Source organism: Lepidochelys olivacea (assembly GCF_965140295.1).
Source record: "Lepidochelys olivacea isolate rLepOli2 genome assembly, chromosome: 13".
Lineage (NCBI taxonomy): Eukaryota > Metazoa > Chordata > Testudines > Cheloniidae > Lepidochelys > Lepidochelys olivacea.
This window is the reverse complement of record NC_140423.1, coordinates 12,197,977-12,214,281: the sequence shown is the minus strand read 5'-3', so window position 1 is coordinate 12,214,281 and position 16,305 is coordinate 12,197,977. Positions and strand designations below refer to the sequence as shown.

Genomic DNA, 16,305 nt, shown 5'->3' with positions numbered 1-16,305 from the left:
CTCCTTCCCACTCCTTTGGGTGGATGCACCTCTGTTTCTTTCCTTTTATTGGGGGATTCCCCCCTCAGCCAGGTTCCTCCTTCCCTCCCACCCCCGGTGGATACTGCGCCATCTCTCACCTGGTTGTTCATGTTCCATCATTCCTGGTGACTTAATTCCAACCCTGTGTATGGTGGGATTAAAAGAAAAAAAGAAAAATCATCTAGAAAATAGTCATCATTAGGGTTCAGTGTAAACCCTCAATTTAGATGAAAGAAGACACTTCACAGCTGCCTTGTAGCTAATGCTTTATTCTGTCTCTGCAAACTTACAGTATTTGCCTGGGTCATGTATGGAAAGTTTTCTTCATAACCAGGAGGGCTAGACAGTCCACTTGTTTTTGTTTGTAATGACAGATTGTACTGAAACCCTTGGAATGTTACTTTAGTCTGTTCCGCCTGATTTTGGTCCCAGTACAACTCCCACTGAAATCAATGGAAAGACTCCAACCTAACTTATATTTCGCTGGAAGCAGTGGTAAGAAATATAGCATACCACTAACAAAAAATAAACATCCTCAGAATTCATGATTTCCAAGTTGAAAACATTTTACTTTCTTGCTCTGAAAAGCAAGAATAGCAATGACAGTATGTAAAATAAAACAGCGCTAGAGAAAGCGCTTTAAAATACAGAAGCATAAACTTCGGCTGATTTTTCTTGATGGAAAGACAGTCGCTTTGGACAGAGAAATGGTACTTTGGAAGGCAAACAAAAGTGACACTTTGAAATTCTGAAATTGCAGCCAGCATATCAAAGTTAAGTCTTCTAGCTCTTCTGGTGGAGCAGTTCAGACATTCTGAAAGCAGAGCTTTGTGCACAGCTTTCAGACAGGGTTTGCTTTGAGGGCGCTTTTTTGTGGAGCAGTCCAGATGGCCAATGTCTGTGTGCATTTCATATGTTAAGCCGTCCAAATTTTATATATATAATATGATCTTATATTAACTGTATAAAATATCTTATAGTCAAAACCTAGCCAGAACAGAATGATGCATTTATATATCTATATCGACCATAATGGATATCTCTCCATGCCTCATGACCCCTTGATGCTTGTAGAAAAGCAAGCTCAGAGAAATCCAGATTCTGCTGTTCTTCTTGCTGATGAGACATGTTCACAAATATATTTTTGTGTTTTAAAAGGAGAAGCAGAACTACTTATTGGGGTGCAGGTAGCTCTCCTCCTGTTACCTCTGTTCTGCACTTTTAGATGCAAAGGGGCAGATTTTCCCCTGGGGTGAGTTATCAGTGCTCCATGGAACTTCATTTCGGAGCTCTGACAATTTTCACCAGCTGAGGATCTGCCTCAAGAAGTCTATAGCTGTCTGCCTGGTGAGGGGCAAGGCTATGAGTGGATTTTAGATGGAGTCTCTTACAAAATGAAAGGCACACTCTCGTCTCGCTCCTGGAGACCTTATTCTTTCGTTGTTTCTTTGCTCTCAAAGGAAACCCCAGTCCAAACTTTAAGAAAGGGCTTCTACATTTGGGTAAGTTGCATGGGGTCAGTCCAAATCTACATTGCTGCAGTACCTCTACCCTGTGGGTACATCTTCACTGCAGAGTTATCCAGGCTCTTACCCAGCTGTTGCCCCGAACCCCTCTCCTGTCCACACACAAAACCCTCTGACCCAAATTCAGTTGTGGTTTCAACCTGAGCTAGCTGGGGGTATGGGTTAGAGCCCAGGTGACTTTCACCTATTTTGCAGTGAGGATGAAGGCTAAATCATCCAGTGCTGCCAGTTCTGCAGTGCCTTCCCACAATTCCCGGACAGACAGCTTCTCCTACTATTCACTGTGAAAGACTCATAGAGCTTACTACAGCACAAAGAGCCATGGGATACACCCCTAGAAGTCCTAGCGACACACACAAGGGAGCACACCACGGAGGACACAGTAATTGAGGCAGGGCTTTGCAATAGGGTAGCTGCTCACACCTGTGGACAAGCTAAATGGAATGCTCAGACCTGGTTGCCGATCACATGAGTTAACTCTGCAATGAAGACGTACCCTAGGGGGAGCGAACACTGTTTTAGCTACCTCAGTTACTACCACCCACAAATGCTCTGTGGTTTGCTCTTTATTTATGGAAACATTTAGCTTTCATTTAATTCACAGAACACAGGCTCAAGGCAGTTATCGTGGTCCTAACAGCATCTCAGCTTTCAACAGGCTTCAGCTCACTTTCAGTGGCAAAGCAGATAAGTCGTAGTGACAACGGTGTTTTCAGCATGGCTCTGTTAGCAGCACTTGCCTGCTTCTCATTTGGCTATGACAAGGGAGGGGGATCGGGTCTTGGCAACATGACCAAAGGACATCACTGCAGCTCTTTCCCACTTTCACTGCTTCCCATCTCTGGAATAGCCCTGAGCCTCCAGCAAGCACTTATACACCCACAGGTGCTGGAAGAAGGGGTGCAGCGGTTGCTACTGCCCCCTGGCTTGAAGTGGTTTCCATTATATACAGGGGTCACAGTTTGGTTCAGTGGCTCTCAGCACCCCCCACTATCCAAATTGTTCCAGCACAGCAGCACCCATGTATGCACCTTTGTACTCCCGCATGTGTTTCTATGCACCCTCCACAGAATGAAGTTGACTTTTCTTCAGGTTCAGGATGATGCATGATGAGGCAATGCAGCACTTGAGGTTAGATCCAAAAACACAAAGGAGAACTCTCCCCAGGCTGCTGGCTCACACAGAGCTCTTAAACCCAGGAGTTGACTCAGAGGCAATGGAGTGCCCACAGTTCAATTCTTCAGTGACCCGAGCAGATGACTATCTGATTTAGTGTAATTCTGTCCATGGATTCTGTCACATTGCCACTCAAGCATTTGAACTATCTACAGTGTATAGCTGCCTAAATTAAAAAACAAAAGAAAAAAAATAGGGACATTATATTGATTTCCCTATCTATTGCTGGGAGACAGATATGTGTGTGCGTGCATCCCTCCTCTCAAATAAGGAGAATTACAGGGGTACAAGTTTTGTGTAGAGCCTTGCTTTGCCCACAGGCAAAAAATAAATAAATTAGAGCAAATGCAGTTTATTTCTATTTCGGTTGCTAGAGGATGATCAAATATTTCAAGACTCTCCAAGAAACTCCGAAGGGAGTTAATGCTACCACTGAAAAGAACAGTGAGATTTGATGGTTTTGAATATGTATTGTGTGTTCTCCATCTATTTCAATATACATACTCTTTTCACTCTATCCATGAAAAAACAGCTTGATTTTGTGGTCAGGAATATGCAGTTTTTCCTCTATCTACCTATATACCCAAGGAAATATACAAAATATTTAAAAATATAATGGTGTACAATCATAACTATCTACTGCAGCTTAGAGGAGAAGCACTGATCAAAGTGTTCTGCTGCTTTAAATCTCTTCAGACCCCCAAGAAGTGGGTGTCAGACATGGTTTCTGTGTCTCCACATGTAAATGACACCATCGCTCAGCCAATCAAAAGTTGAGTTCCTTCAAGTGGAAGTTTCCACTGGTTGCAAGGGAGCTAATCAGCAAAGAGGAGGAAGGACCCAGCTGTCCATGTGGGGTTTTAAATCCACGTGTTGCAGGGAGGGAGGAGGAGGTGTCTGTGCACAGAGACACAATTCATTACCCTTGCAATCAGAGGCTGTTGTAAAAAGGGGCTGCTAACCTCAGTTTGACCCACTGCTATCACAAAGGAATAAACAGCTTCTTCTCCCTGAGCTAGACGCATTAAAGAGACAGGCTCCCCACTTGTTCTGCCTCCTGCAAAAGTAGCACCAATGTCTCTGTCTACGAAGCGATGGAGACACGTTCCTAAAAGCCATAATTGTTTCTTGCCACGGATGAAGTTCAGTTTAGACATAGATCTGTCTTCTTGGTTATTTTTAAAAAAAAAATAATTAATTCCTCCTGTTATTTGGTAGCTTCAGTGTATTCAAAATATACACACCCGTGTTCCAATAAGAAAGGGAGAAGTAAACATGCTGCACTCACAAAGAAAGGAAAAATGCAATTTTCAAGATAAATTCATCACAAAGGCTAGACAAAGGGTTTGTAATATGTTGGATTTCTGTGCCTGATTCTATTAGGATCTGATCCTGAGTCATGAGTGATCAGCACCTGCTAGAATAAAGCCCATAATGTTTAATTATATGGTATCATTTTAATATTATCAATAAATAAAAATAGGGGATAATGCCAGAAGTAAGGAGCTTTTTAGGTCACCTGATCCTGCAAGACTTATGCAGGGGAGGACCTTTACAGATGTGAATGGAGCTGGTTTAATAGCACTATTCACCTGTGTCAAGTTACTCACACATCTGTGTGTGCACACGCATCAGCTTCCCCAAGAAATCTACACACAAGCAAACAGCCTGATACAGAAGCACATCCAGGCTTATATATTTTCTATGCCACATGGGACCCAATCTCACAAGTGCTTCCCATCAAGGGCAGTGCTTATTCGTAGTTGTAACAATGGTCATTTTGAAGGATAAGGGCCCTTGTGGGTCATAAAATGCTAAACCTTAAATCAAATACAGCACTGTTTATCTGTGAAGTCTCAGCGCCAGGTCCTCACATGGGCAGATTGGCAAATCTGTTGTCTTCAATGGTGCTGAACTGATTTACACCTGCTGAGGATATGGCCCTTATTTTTTAAAAACAAAGTTTCAGACATTCTCTGCACTGATTATTGACACTTCACACATACACAGCACTTTACAGAGATTACAAAATAACAGCAGCTCTTAGTGACTACTGAATTGTTATTTACCGTGTTATTAAACCAGAAAAGCTTTCGGTGACACATGCTTGTGTATGCCCCTAGTTTAAACACAACTCACTGTTGGCACCTCTGTGTAACTGGGTGCAGAAGGTGTGTACTAACCCCCCCAGTAAATTCAAAAGAACCCTTTTCACATTTGTCACATGGATTCTGCTCCCAAAAAATCAATGGCTTCAATTGGAACAAGATTATACTCTTGAACCGTTTTTCTTTAGTCTCCTATTATTTCATACCCTCCTCAATTCCACCTTCCTGATGCTTTTAACTGTATGCCTTAGGAATCTCATTCTATGAAAGATCTGATCTGATTACTGCTCACTAGGGAAAAGTGCAATGGAAGTGATCTGGTTGCAGCTGACAGAAATCACTAAAGAGCACAAGGAAAAGTCTTCTTGGGGATTGTGTGTGTGTGTGTGTGTGTGTTGCAGACTCTTGGACTGTGCTTGACTGGTCACAGCTTTTGGTGGCAATCAGCCAGGCACATAGTTGAATAGACCTATTGCTTTAGAAAGGCCTATTGTTTGGGGATGAGCTGCTGAACTTGCACTCAATTTGCTCAACTTATATGTATATGTTACAGTCTAGAGGCTTTGTTGATTGCATAGTCGCACATTTGACATCGTCATCATTACCTAATAAACCTGTTAACTTGGAAGCTTCAACACAAAAGGGGAAGGAAAAAAGGAAGCAGGGCATTGGGAGTGGGAATCCCAAAATACAAACTCATCCATATAGATGTTCTCTGTAAATGTATTTACTCAGCAGCTGCTAAAATGATTTTAACGGAGTTATTAGTCTTACACGTTAAAACCCAGCCATCTACTCTGTACGCTGATATTTAAAATCATACATTTGGTAATTTATCTGCAGTGTTTTTTTGCTTAATTTAAAAACAAGATTCTGCAGTATTTTGGTCCTTAGTTACTATATAACCTCACATTTTCTGCTCACAGTGAATCACACATATTAAAATATTGTAGATTGTTTCCCCATAAGTGGTGTTGTGCTGTGCTGATCAGGAATTCTGTCAAAATGTTTTTTCGATAGAAAAGGCTGTTTCCCATAAAATAGAACTTTTCCCACAGAAAATTTTGATTTTCCGGACATGTTCTGATTTTCCATCAGGAGAATTGAAACAAAATATTGCATTTTGGTTCAGATTGACACTGATATGTGTCCATTTGAGCTGCCACATTGCCTCATGGGAGTTGTGGTTCAGGCACCTCATGCTACCATTCTCCTCATTGTGCCACGCTCCGTGGCTGAACTACATCTCCCAAAACTTATGTCATGAAAACATATGGTGTTATATGCCTATGACTAATTTATGGAGCCACATCATGAGTTGGTGTAAATGAAGCGACACCAAGTTACACCAGCTGAGGTTCTGGCGTATAATACCATGTGTGTTAAATAATAAATAATAGTAATAAAATATATGTTAAAACACAAAGAGCCAGATTTCTGTAGCTCTTTCTGAAGTCATTGGGAGTTTTGCCTGAGCTCTGCAGTGCTTGCACCAGTGGTATTTGCAGTCACATTTAAATAAACCATATGAATCAGAAATATTGGGTTGGTAGAGGGTTTTTGTTTTCCATTTTAGATTCTTTTCCTAATGATTTTGGTCATTTGTAAACTGATTAATTTTAGGCTTAACAGAACACACCAAAATGACTCCTTCCCAGGGGCCACACATCAATCTGGTTTTTAAAATGAAAAGAGTTATAATATCAGTTAAGACCTAGAGGCTTTACTTTTGCAGATCTTTTATTGTAGATTTTATACAGCTAATACATCGCTAGTGTTTCCAAGGAAACTAATATGCCCTGTGTTCACTGAACTGAATCTCACTGTTAAAACAATTAGAAACTTAATCTTGGTTCAGATTTTTTTTGGAGGGGGAGGCATCATCTTAACACATTTTAATTAAAAATATGATTGTGATAATATTTTACACATATGTAGCCTGTGCCATAAATTACTCAGGATAAACTTCATTCCAACACATTATAATTGTGAATAAAATACATTTTTCAACATTTCAGTAAAAAAATATTAAAAAGAAGTCTTGATAATGGAATTATCCCCACTGTTCATCTCTGAAGACTCTTGGCCAGCTGATGGTAAGTAGTTTAAAACACAGCACTGAAAAATATATGTCTGGTTATGGCTTAGACAGGGTTCTAAACCTCAGCTGAAACACTGTTTGCTAGGCAGTTCTAGGGGGTATTAACAAGGATTAGTGTTAGCTATTCCCAGCCAAAGAACAGCGAAAGTCAGCTCTCCAATGAGGAACACGATGGTCCCACATAAGTACTAATCTATTACGAGGGTGATCTCATGCTTTGGTTCATTAAGTAGCCTAACAGTGGATAATGAGGATAAAATTTTCAAAGGATTGGCATCCTCTTTCTGGCCACCAATTCATCAAAGCATTTTAGCATGTACTTAAGTCCTAACGAAGGCAACATACATGTAACTGTATAAAAAATTGAAGACAAGAAAGATCAGGCTCCTGGGAAGTCAGTGAGACTTAAGCAGGGACTTAAAGCTGAGTACACGCTTAAATGTTTTTCTGAATTGAGGAGCAATTTGTGCCTTCAAAATTTGAGCCCGCCATTGAATTGCTGGGTCAAAGTTGGGTTCTAACACTTGATTGTGTATAGCTAGCGGCACAAGTTCCACAGTTTGCACCCACACATTTTAACACTGCAAACTGTGCCTACAGAAAGAAGGGCTGGGCCTCATCCCTTTTGAAAATTAAACCCCAAGGGTGCATCTGCACTTGAAATCCTGCTGGGTTTTGCAACTGGTGTCAAAAACAGCTTTTTTCCAAGCCCTTCCCTATGTGCTGGATTTGGGTGACTCACTGGTGTAGACAGGGTCAAACACATTTCCTTCTTCTGCCAGATTTCTAGCATGTTGAGCTGCAGTATTTGTTGATTTGACTGTCTCCATCCACACCCCTGAGAGAATTGTTTTCAACAGTGGCTAAGAGTTGCCAGGGAGGAACTTTCCTCAGTTCAGATCTAGGGTTCGAACTTCTATCTGAGCCCCTCTCTCTTTTAGGTGTGCCAGTTTTGGTTGGACGTATTCCTGGAGGCTTCATCACATGACATAATCTGTAATTAAAGATTAATCTTTAATTCCTGGAGACTCCAGGACAATCCAGGAGGGTTGGCAAACCCACTCTCTTGGTTTATTTATTACTCACTGAGTGCCACCGCTGTTCTTAAGCACTTTGAAAACATGAAGGCACAGTGGCTGCAAAGGAGCTTAAAGTAAAGACGCAGACACTCAGTTCAGACTCTTTGTGTCTGATGTGTTGTGCTGGTGTGAACAGAAGAGAGATAAGAATCCAGCAGTGGAGTTTTTTTTACAAGGCTTCATTGCAAGAGTGTTGGTTTGAGAAAGGACCTGAAGGTCAAGAGGCTCATGGGAAAACGGAGATCATTCTAAGCATGAGCTGTGGATGTCTTTGGCAAGACAACAAATAAAACCCTTTTGTTACCCACACTTAGGGCTCGCAGATCTGCCTGATAGATCTTGACTCTGGTATTCTGCTCTCCCATCTGTGTGACATCAGCAGGAGAAGTGAGCATGGAGGGAGAGCAGAGAGTCAATGTTGAGATCTTTCAAGTGGATCTGAGAGCTGAATTTTCCATTCCATTTCATTTTCTTGATTATACAGAGGAGTCAAGAGGGAAGTGCACTCGTGGCTACTTATTCTGTCATTATCTGAACATTTAGACCTGTGCAGGGTATCTCTTCTTCCATGGGGCCAGTATCTATGCAGTGTGGGAGGAGACATAAGGAACTTCTACTCCTTCTCTTGTTCTGTGCAAAGCTGGCTTGGACACCAATGGGAAGCACAGTCTCTGCTACCATCCAGGACCCTGGGGGGCATTTGGTGTCTGAAACAATTTGGGGCCATGGTTCCTGCATTCCTCACCACCTAACGTCTCTTTTACGGTAGTGCAGCGGGTATGCTGGTTGCTCACAGAAAAATTTTCAACTGGGACAGACAGAATTCTCCCTGGGGATGACTCTGGCTTGTGCATAACTTCACCTGACTCTCTACCCCAGTGTTTGCAAAACAAACAAAAAAAGTAGCCACACAACCATCACATTTCTAATGTGATTAGGGTGACCAGACGTCCCTATTTTATAGGGACAGTCCCAATATTTGGGGCTTTTTCTTATTGGTCACCCTAAATGTGATACATACACATCTATATACAGCCCTTCACATAATCCTGACATAAAATGTCTTATACCCAAAGGGATATAAAAATGTGAAACACATCAGCATTACGAGAGCTGATGCCTCTGGTTTTGGTGTTTTGTTTTTTTTTCCTTTTCCAAAGGAGTTTGCAACATTACTTTTAGCCATCTGCCCTGCCTGTGCTAGGAAATATTTGGAATACATTCCACTCCCCTAATGAACGTGCAGCAGCGGGGGTGCGGCAAATAAGAGAGAGAAAATCTTTCTAATGAACAACAAATTAATATGGAAATCAGATCTACACAGTGTCAGCTTATGTTTCCTATAGCTTTAGGGTGATTAATGTAGACAAAATCAATGATGTGCACTAGTCACAGGTCTAGCATGGCGCACATAAGCTTTACTATTACCCAAGCCATATTTGTTTAGAATACAATTATAGACTCTTGCTAGATTCCTTTTCTCTGTAACTGAAAAGAAAAAATTCTTAAGTACAGTAGCTACAACTTGCTAATGTTTCTCAAAATGTTGAATTTATGTGATGCCGTCAAATGCATATTAGTATTCATGACACAAATCACTTTGCTGCAGACTGATATATTGGGCTGTATCGTGCTCTTTTGTTAAAAAAATAATGTGCTCAGACTGAAAATTTTAATGGATCTTTATACAATAAAAAAGGGCTTAAGAACTTCAGTTGAATCTTGCCCTTCAAAAATTGTGGATTTGTGTTTGCAGGTCTGGCTATGAGTGAATTTTCAGATCCAGTCCAGTCTAGTGTCAGGCAACGTACACACCATTATGAAGATGCCATTATCTGTTCTTGGTTTAAAAGCTCTGGCTACTGCAAGCCATTCAGGTATAAGTGACTTTCCACTTCAGGACCTTTGTTGTCAGAAGCTTGGCCTTATCAACTGGGAACTGCATTCTCAGCCTCAGAAGAGCAAGTTTTACAAAACACTATGCAGTTCCAGCAACGAGTGGGAAAAATGTGAGAAGTGTAGCATACATGTGGATACACAACTCACCTTTATTAGCAAAATCTGTTCGGACAGTGTGATATTCCCTCATGGAGCAATCTGCATGGAACTTGTTGGGAGAAGCACAGGTTGCAGGAAGGATGAGTTTGGAGGAGGCACCAGGAAGTCAGTTAGTTTGCACATGGCTGAAATGCTAGCTGTAATTGCTGTATAAGTAGGGGCATAGCGAGCAGATCGAGGGACATGATCGTTCCCCTCTATTCGACATTGGTGAGGCCTCATCTGGAGTACTGTGTCCAGTTTTGGGCCCCACACTACAAGAAGGATGTGGATAAATTGGAGAGAGTCCAGCGAAGGGCAACAAAAATGATTAGGGGTCTGGAACACATGACTTATGAGGAGAGGCTGAGGGAGCTGGGATTGTTTAGCCTGCAGAAGAGAAGAATGAGGGGGGATTTGATAGCTGCTTTCAACTACCTGAAAGGGGGTTCCAAAGAGGATGGCTCTAGACTGTTCTCAATGGTAGCAGATGACAGAACGAGGAGTAATGGTCTCAAGTTGCAGTGGGGGAGGTTTAGATTGGATATTAGGAAAAACTTTTTCACTAAGAGGGTGGTGAAACACTGGAATGCGTTACCTAGGGAGGTGGTAGAATCTCCTTCCTTAGAGGTTTTTAAGGTCAGGCTTGACAAAGCCCTGGCTGGGATGATTTAACTGGGAATTGGTCCTGCTTCGAGCAGGGGGTTGGACTAGATGACTTTCTGGGGTCCCTTCCAACCCTGATATTCTATGATCTCTGTAAATAGTTCTGTTAATAGCCAGTTTAGTTTTAGAAACAGGGTGTCCTCTCATGTTATTACTCAGCACTTGGTTCATGGAACACTTCCCACTGCCATTATTTATGCATTTATTTCTTCTGCACTGATCAACAATCTCTAACCAAACATTACAAAAAGTCATCTCCCCGGACCCAGTGCAACTCTCAGCCCTTCGTCTGAAAACAACTGGTAGCAGAGATGAGCTTTGCAGCATGCATTGAAAATCCAGAAACCTGGGCTCTGGTGGGCCAAAGAAGGAATTCAGTTCCTGAGCCAAGTGGAGAGGTGGTCAGTGAAACAGGCAGGGCCTTAATCATATAATGTTTTATGAGATAAAGGTAACAGTTTAAATTTCATTCAGATATCATTGGGTTGACAGTGCAGATCATAGAGCTCCAGTGTAATTTGCTCCCTGCGGGAAACGTTGCTGGTAAGTAGACTGGGAAAGAACATTGCTTCAGAAGAGAGCCACCTCCTTCTGCACTAGCTGAAGGTTCCAAATGATCTTGAGTTATGGCAGCCATGTAGCAACCCACTATAATAATCCAGTCTGGAGGTGACAAAAGCATGGGTGACCCACTAGGGATCTCTAGGATACAGGGATGCCTGGCCGTACCCACTTTTTCCAGGCCAAGCTCACTGCACCATTAGCTGGAACGGAACAAGGTGTAGGAGCTATTCTGTTGGTTCTATGCCCCTGAAGGATTCCCCTTCACAAAAGGAATCTTCATGTGGGCTTTGTAGCACTGGAGGATCTGGTTCAATGCGTGCGTGCTGATCTTTTGTCATGAATACATCATTTTTTTGAGCCTGGTATTGTAATTCATACATTCACAGAACTCGCACAGAAATCCGTAGGAGTTCTCTTTGTGCGGATCGTGCATGATTGGGCCCCTGTATTTCAGAAAACTTTCTGAATGCAGACTGAATTTCTTCCTCCTGTATTCATTGTTGTATTACCTCACTTTAACAGGAACGACAATCAGCTTGATAAATGGATTAAAAGGTCACTGGTTTCCCTGTTGCTCCTAGACTTTCACACTGGAGCACACTTGTAAAAAGATAACATTTATACAAAAAGCAATTTCTTGGCTGGTTGTTTCCTGTATTCCCCTCAGTATCACTGAAGATATTTATGCCTTCAAATAATCCAGTTTCTCTTGCTTGATTCTGCACTGCAGTCACAGTGTTTATATCAGTCTGTTGCTGTGAAAATTAATGTGACAACACAAAATGCAGCATTGTGACTAAAGGTGTGTGACATACGCCCAGAGAAATGAAAAATGACTTGAAATTCATGGCACTATTCCCCACCACACACACACCTCCATCCTGTTCCAAATCTGATGGGACAATTTTCAAAAGGGTCTATATTTTCCAGGCAAAAAATGGGCACTATTTTTACTGGAAATTGCCAATTTCTTGAGCAGATCCAGTCTCATTTGCAAATGAAAGTAACTATACTTTCCACATTGGAAACACATAGAAATTTATGTTCTGAGAACTCTTGCAGAACAAAAATAGGCTCTGTCTCTGTTTTTGCACTAGTGTGGATACACCAGTGTAGATGTGATGCACTGATGCATGATGGGAACTCTATTAGTGTGACTTATCCTAGTGATTACTGGGGTAAATTAGACATTAGCCATGGTGTAACAGTTTTGATGTTGCTACATTACAAGTTGCCCTAGTCTCAGCAAGTCCATAGCCATGTTGTCAAAATTACAAATAAAGGTCAAACGGTGGGGACAAAATGCTGCAAACATTACAAAATTTCACACAAGGTCCCATGAAATTGGTGATAGCACACAGCACTAACTCTGGCTCCAGTGAAGGTTTCACCAGGAGACAATGGACTGAGAGGCAAAAAATCCTTTATTTAAATACAGATGTTGCAAGAAAAACAGGAAAAAATTATAGCCAGAGTTAAAGCTAAGTGATCTGGGGCCAGATTTCCAGAGAGGTGACTTGTCTTTTAGGGATGCCATTTGCCCTTGCTGGACTTATCCCTGCATTCTTGGACCTTCCATTGAATTGTGGATGCAAATCTAGTTGCATTTCTGCTGGCAGAAATCTGATTGAAGGTGCAAGTCAGTGGTGTAAGTACTCAGACTTGCTTGCAGAATTCCATATGCTGATGACAGTTTTGCAGGTGCATCTTCCATCTGCAGAGGGAGGGCAGGCCTCACCCATTTTGGAAATTTACTCCCTTTCAGCGTATGTCTGACAGGTTTCACATTTCCCCCCAGTTCTTGAAATGGATGGGGCAGATTCTTGAGCCTCTTACTGCCTTGCGTAAACCCATTGACTCCAATGGAGCTATTTGCAAAAGGAATGGTTGCAAGACCAGAGGTACAAATTTCAAAAGCAGCTACAATTCCATTGGTATAAGGGATTGAAGCACTTAGGCGCCTAAGTCCCAGGCCAGGTCTACTCTAGGTATACTTTGCCGGTATAGCCATTCTGGTATACTAGCACTCCTAGTGTGGACAAAGCTTATACCAGCAAAACTGCATGTTTGCCAGTACAGGTTATTTCATTCCCCATGAGCTAAATGAGTTATGCAGAAAAAGTCCAGTTTTGCTAGTATAGCTACACCTATCGCAGTGGCTTTTGCCAGCACAGTTGTGTCCATTGGGAATCTCACCTCTTCACACTCTTGACCAACATGGCTATAGACAGCAGAAGTCTGTAGTGGCCCCACTGACACTTCAGATTGCTTTTTCATGGCAAATTCTCTCATGGTCTTTCTGTGGGTTTGTGCCATGACATATCTTTTTACTCAAACATTTTAAGTCGATTTACACCTGTCCCTGCCACTAATTGACTTGATTTTCTGAGTGATGGCTTTAACACACCATTTGTTTTGTATCATGTTTTGACTCCTTTTAGAAGTCAGTGCTTTCTACAGCAGAGGTAGCATTATGGAAAAGAAAGAACCAACTTTCCAGATTCCAAATCCTCACAGGCATTGTATTCCTTAAGATAGGCAGCTAGAATATATTTTCTCATTACTGACAAAAAGATAGAGGTGTTCTTTTGTGAGCACAAGGCATCATATAATTTGTAGCAGGCATGAATTATTGCAGTGTCTCCATCCAAACAAGTGAACATCTGTATCCCATTTTCACTGGCACCACAAGATACCTGGCGTAGCCCCAGAACTGTATGTTTAGCTACAAGAGTTTAAAATATGCAGTAATTTGCTGTTGTGTTATCCTTTGGTATTCTCTGCTTTGGAAAAAATACTTTATTAATGGAGTCCTCCCACTGTCTATTGGCTTTGCTCTAGCCCAGAATAAAATGAATCAAGTTAGATGATTTCCAGAGCATAATTTAGTTTTCCTCTGAGGAGAAGTAGTTATGGGAATCAGTTGGTGCAGGATTCCATGGAGGGTGGGGCATGTCATGCATCCCTTTCTTAAGAGGCTATGTTATGCAGACAGGAGGAAATGCATATTCATTTGTGTGACAGGTTCCCCCCCGGGGTGCCACCTGGAACTGGGGTACCACTGAGCCCCCCTGACCCACTAGCCTGGGCTCCCTTTTACACTGTACTGCTGGGACAAGCTGCCAAGCCCTCTCCAAGCTTCAGCCTTTCCTTTCATCAGCATACGGACAGGTAGGGACACACCCAGGTGCAGCTATATGCAGATGCTCTGACCAGGAATCCAGCTAGGGTACTTCCCAGCAACTCAGACATGTACCCCGTCTGGAATGTATACCCAAATTATACTGTCTTGCACTGAACAGGGAACTGTACAGCATAAGCTCATGAAATTTGCCCCCTCCCTCAATGGGGAGACAAATATGCAACAGCTTTCTGCCCTGAGTTATGATTCCCACACACTCATTTTAGATAAAGCAAAAACAAGTTTATTAACCACAAAAGATAGATTTTAAGTGATAGCAAACTGATCAAAGCAGATTATCTAGCAAATTAACAAAAAATACAAACTAAGCTTAATATACTACATAGATCATCTATGAATAGAAAATTCTCACCCTAAGTGATGATACAAGCAGGCTGCAGATTCTTAAGGGGCAAGCTGCACCTGCTTACAGCTTGGAATCCCCAGGTGTTTCATTCACAGGCTAAAAATCCCTTCATCCTGGGTCCAGCACTTACCACAGTTCAGTCTTTGTTTCTCGCTATTTCCACAAGTCATCTTGGGCGGGGGAGTCAGCGAAAAACCACGATGATGTCACTCCCCTGCTTTATATAGCTTTTGCATATGGCGGGAACCTTTTGTTTCAAAGCTTGGTTCCCACACCAATCAGTGGAAAAATACTGACATCCCAAGATGGAGTCCAGCATCAGGTGACCTGGTCACATGTTCCTGCAGTATCACAGCAGCCATTACTCGGAGGCTCTCTGTAGGGTCCTCAGGAAGGCTCCCTAGGTGAGACATAAGCTTCTCCTAAGGCCAATTGTTCTCTCTAATGGCTCATTAACTTGACGGGGCCCTTCCCAGCCAGCCGTCTAGATTGAGAGCCTTTTGCTTAGTGGACATTGCCCAGGAATAGCTACACGTGAAATAGATACATAGTCAATATTCATAACTTCGGATACAAGAACGATACATGCATACCAATAGCATAATCATATTCAGCAAATTGTATCCTTTCCAATGACATCTCACATGACTTATAGTGCATAAAATACTTCATAACTATGTCATAATCATATCATAATATCACTGTGAAGAATATGTGATACAGTGTCACAATTTGAACTTACTAAAGACGGTGGCACTTGGAAAGTAGCATTCAGTGGTAGCAACAGTGGGAAATTTATGGAGGAGAAGGCTAGTGTAGGTGATCTATCTATTTATCTGGGGTTCTTGTATTGGCACCTATCACCATAATATCTGACACCCCTTTAGGTCGGGTCTTCAAATTAGGCCATGTTAAAATAAGACCTTGAGTTGTGGAGTCATGTGAACTAATAGGATGTTAAACATGACTTTGCTGGAAGTGTAGACTGAGATAAGCTGTATTTAACATCACGTCAACTGGTTGTAGTTAACGCTGTAATGTAAACCTTAGGGTTCACCCATGAGCAGCTGATCTGATGTTCAAGGTTTTATTATCACTGCAAAAAAAGTGTGTTTTTACAGCAAGATAGCCAATTTGAGTTAGCGCTCTTGATGCAAAATCCTAGTGGAGACGAAGCATAAGAACATAAGAATGGCCATACTGTGTCAAACCAAAGGTCCATCTAGCCCAGTATCCTTTCTTCTGACAGTTGCCAATGCCATGTGCCCCGGACGAAATGAACAGAACAGGTAATCATCAAGTGATTCTTTCCCTGTCACTCATTCCCAGCTTCTGGCAAACAGAGGCTAGGGACACCATCCCTGCCCATCCTGGCTAATAGCCATTGATGGACCTATCCTCCATGAATTTATCTAGTTCTTTTTTGAAGATGTTATAATCTTGGCCTTCACAACATCCTCTGGCAAAGAGTTCCACAAG

The 16,305-nt window shown here is 41.9% G+C and overlaps 1 long non-coding RNA gene across 2 annotated transcripts in view; it reads left to right on the top strand.

Moving 5' to 3' along the window:
* Positions 1 to 16,305, top strand: part of LOC311529718 — a 45,148-nt gene that overhangs the window by 6,545 nt on the left and 22,298 nt on the right. Inside the window, exon 2 of one of the 2 annotated variants that reach the window (XR_014713866.1) lies at positions 6,850 to 6,927. The exons of the other annotated variant lie outside the window; for it this stretch is intronic. This is a non-coding gene — a long non-coding RNA (uncharacterized lncRNA). The remainder of the gene's footprint in view (positions 1 to 6,849; positions 6,928 to 16,305) is intronic. 2 annotated transcript variants of the gene reach the window in all.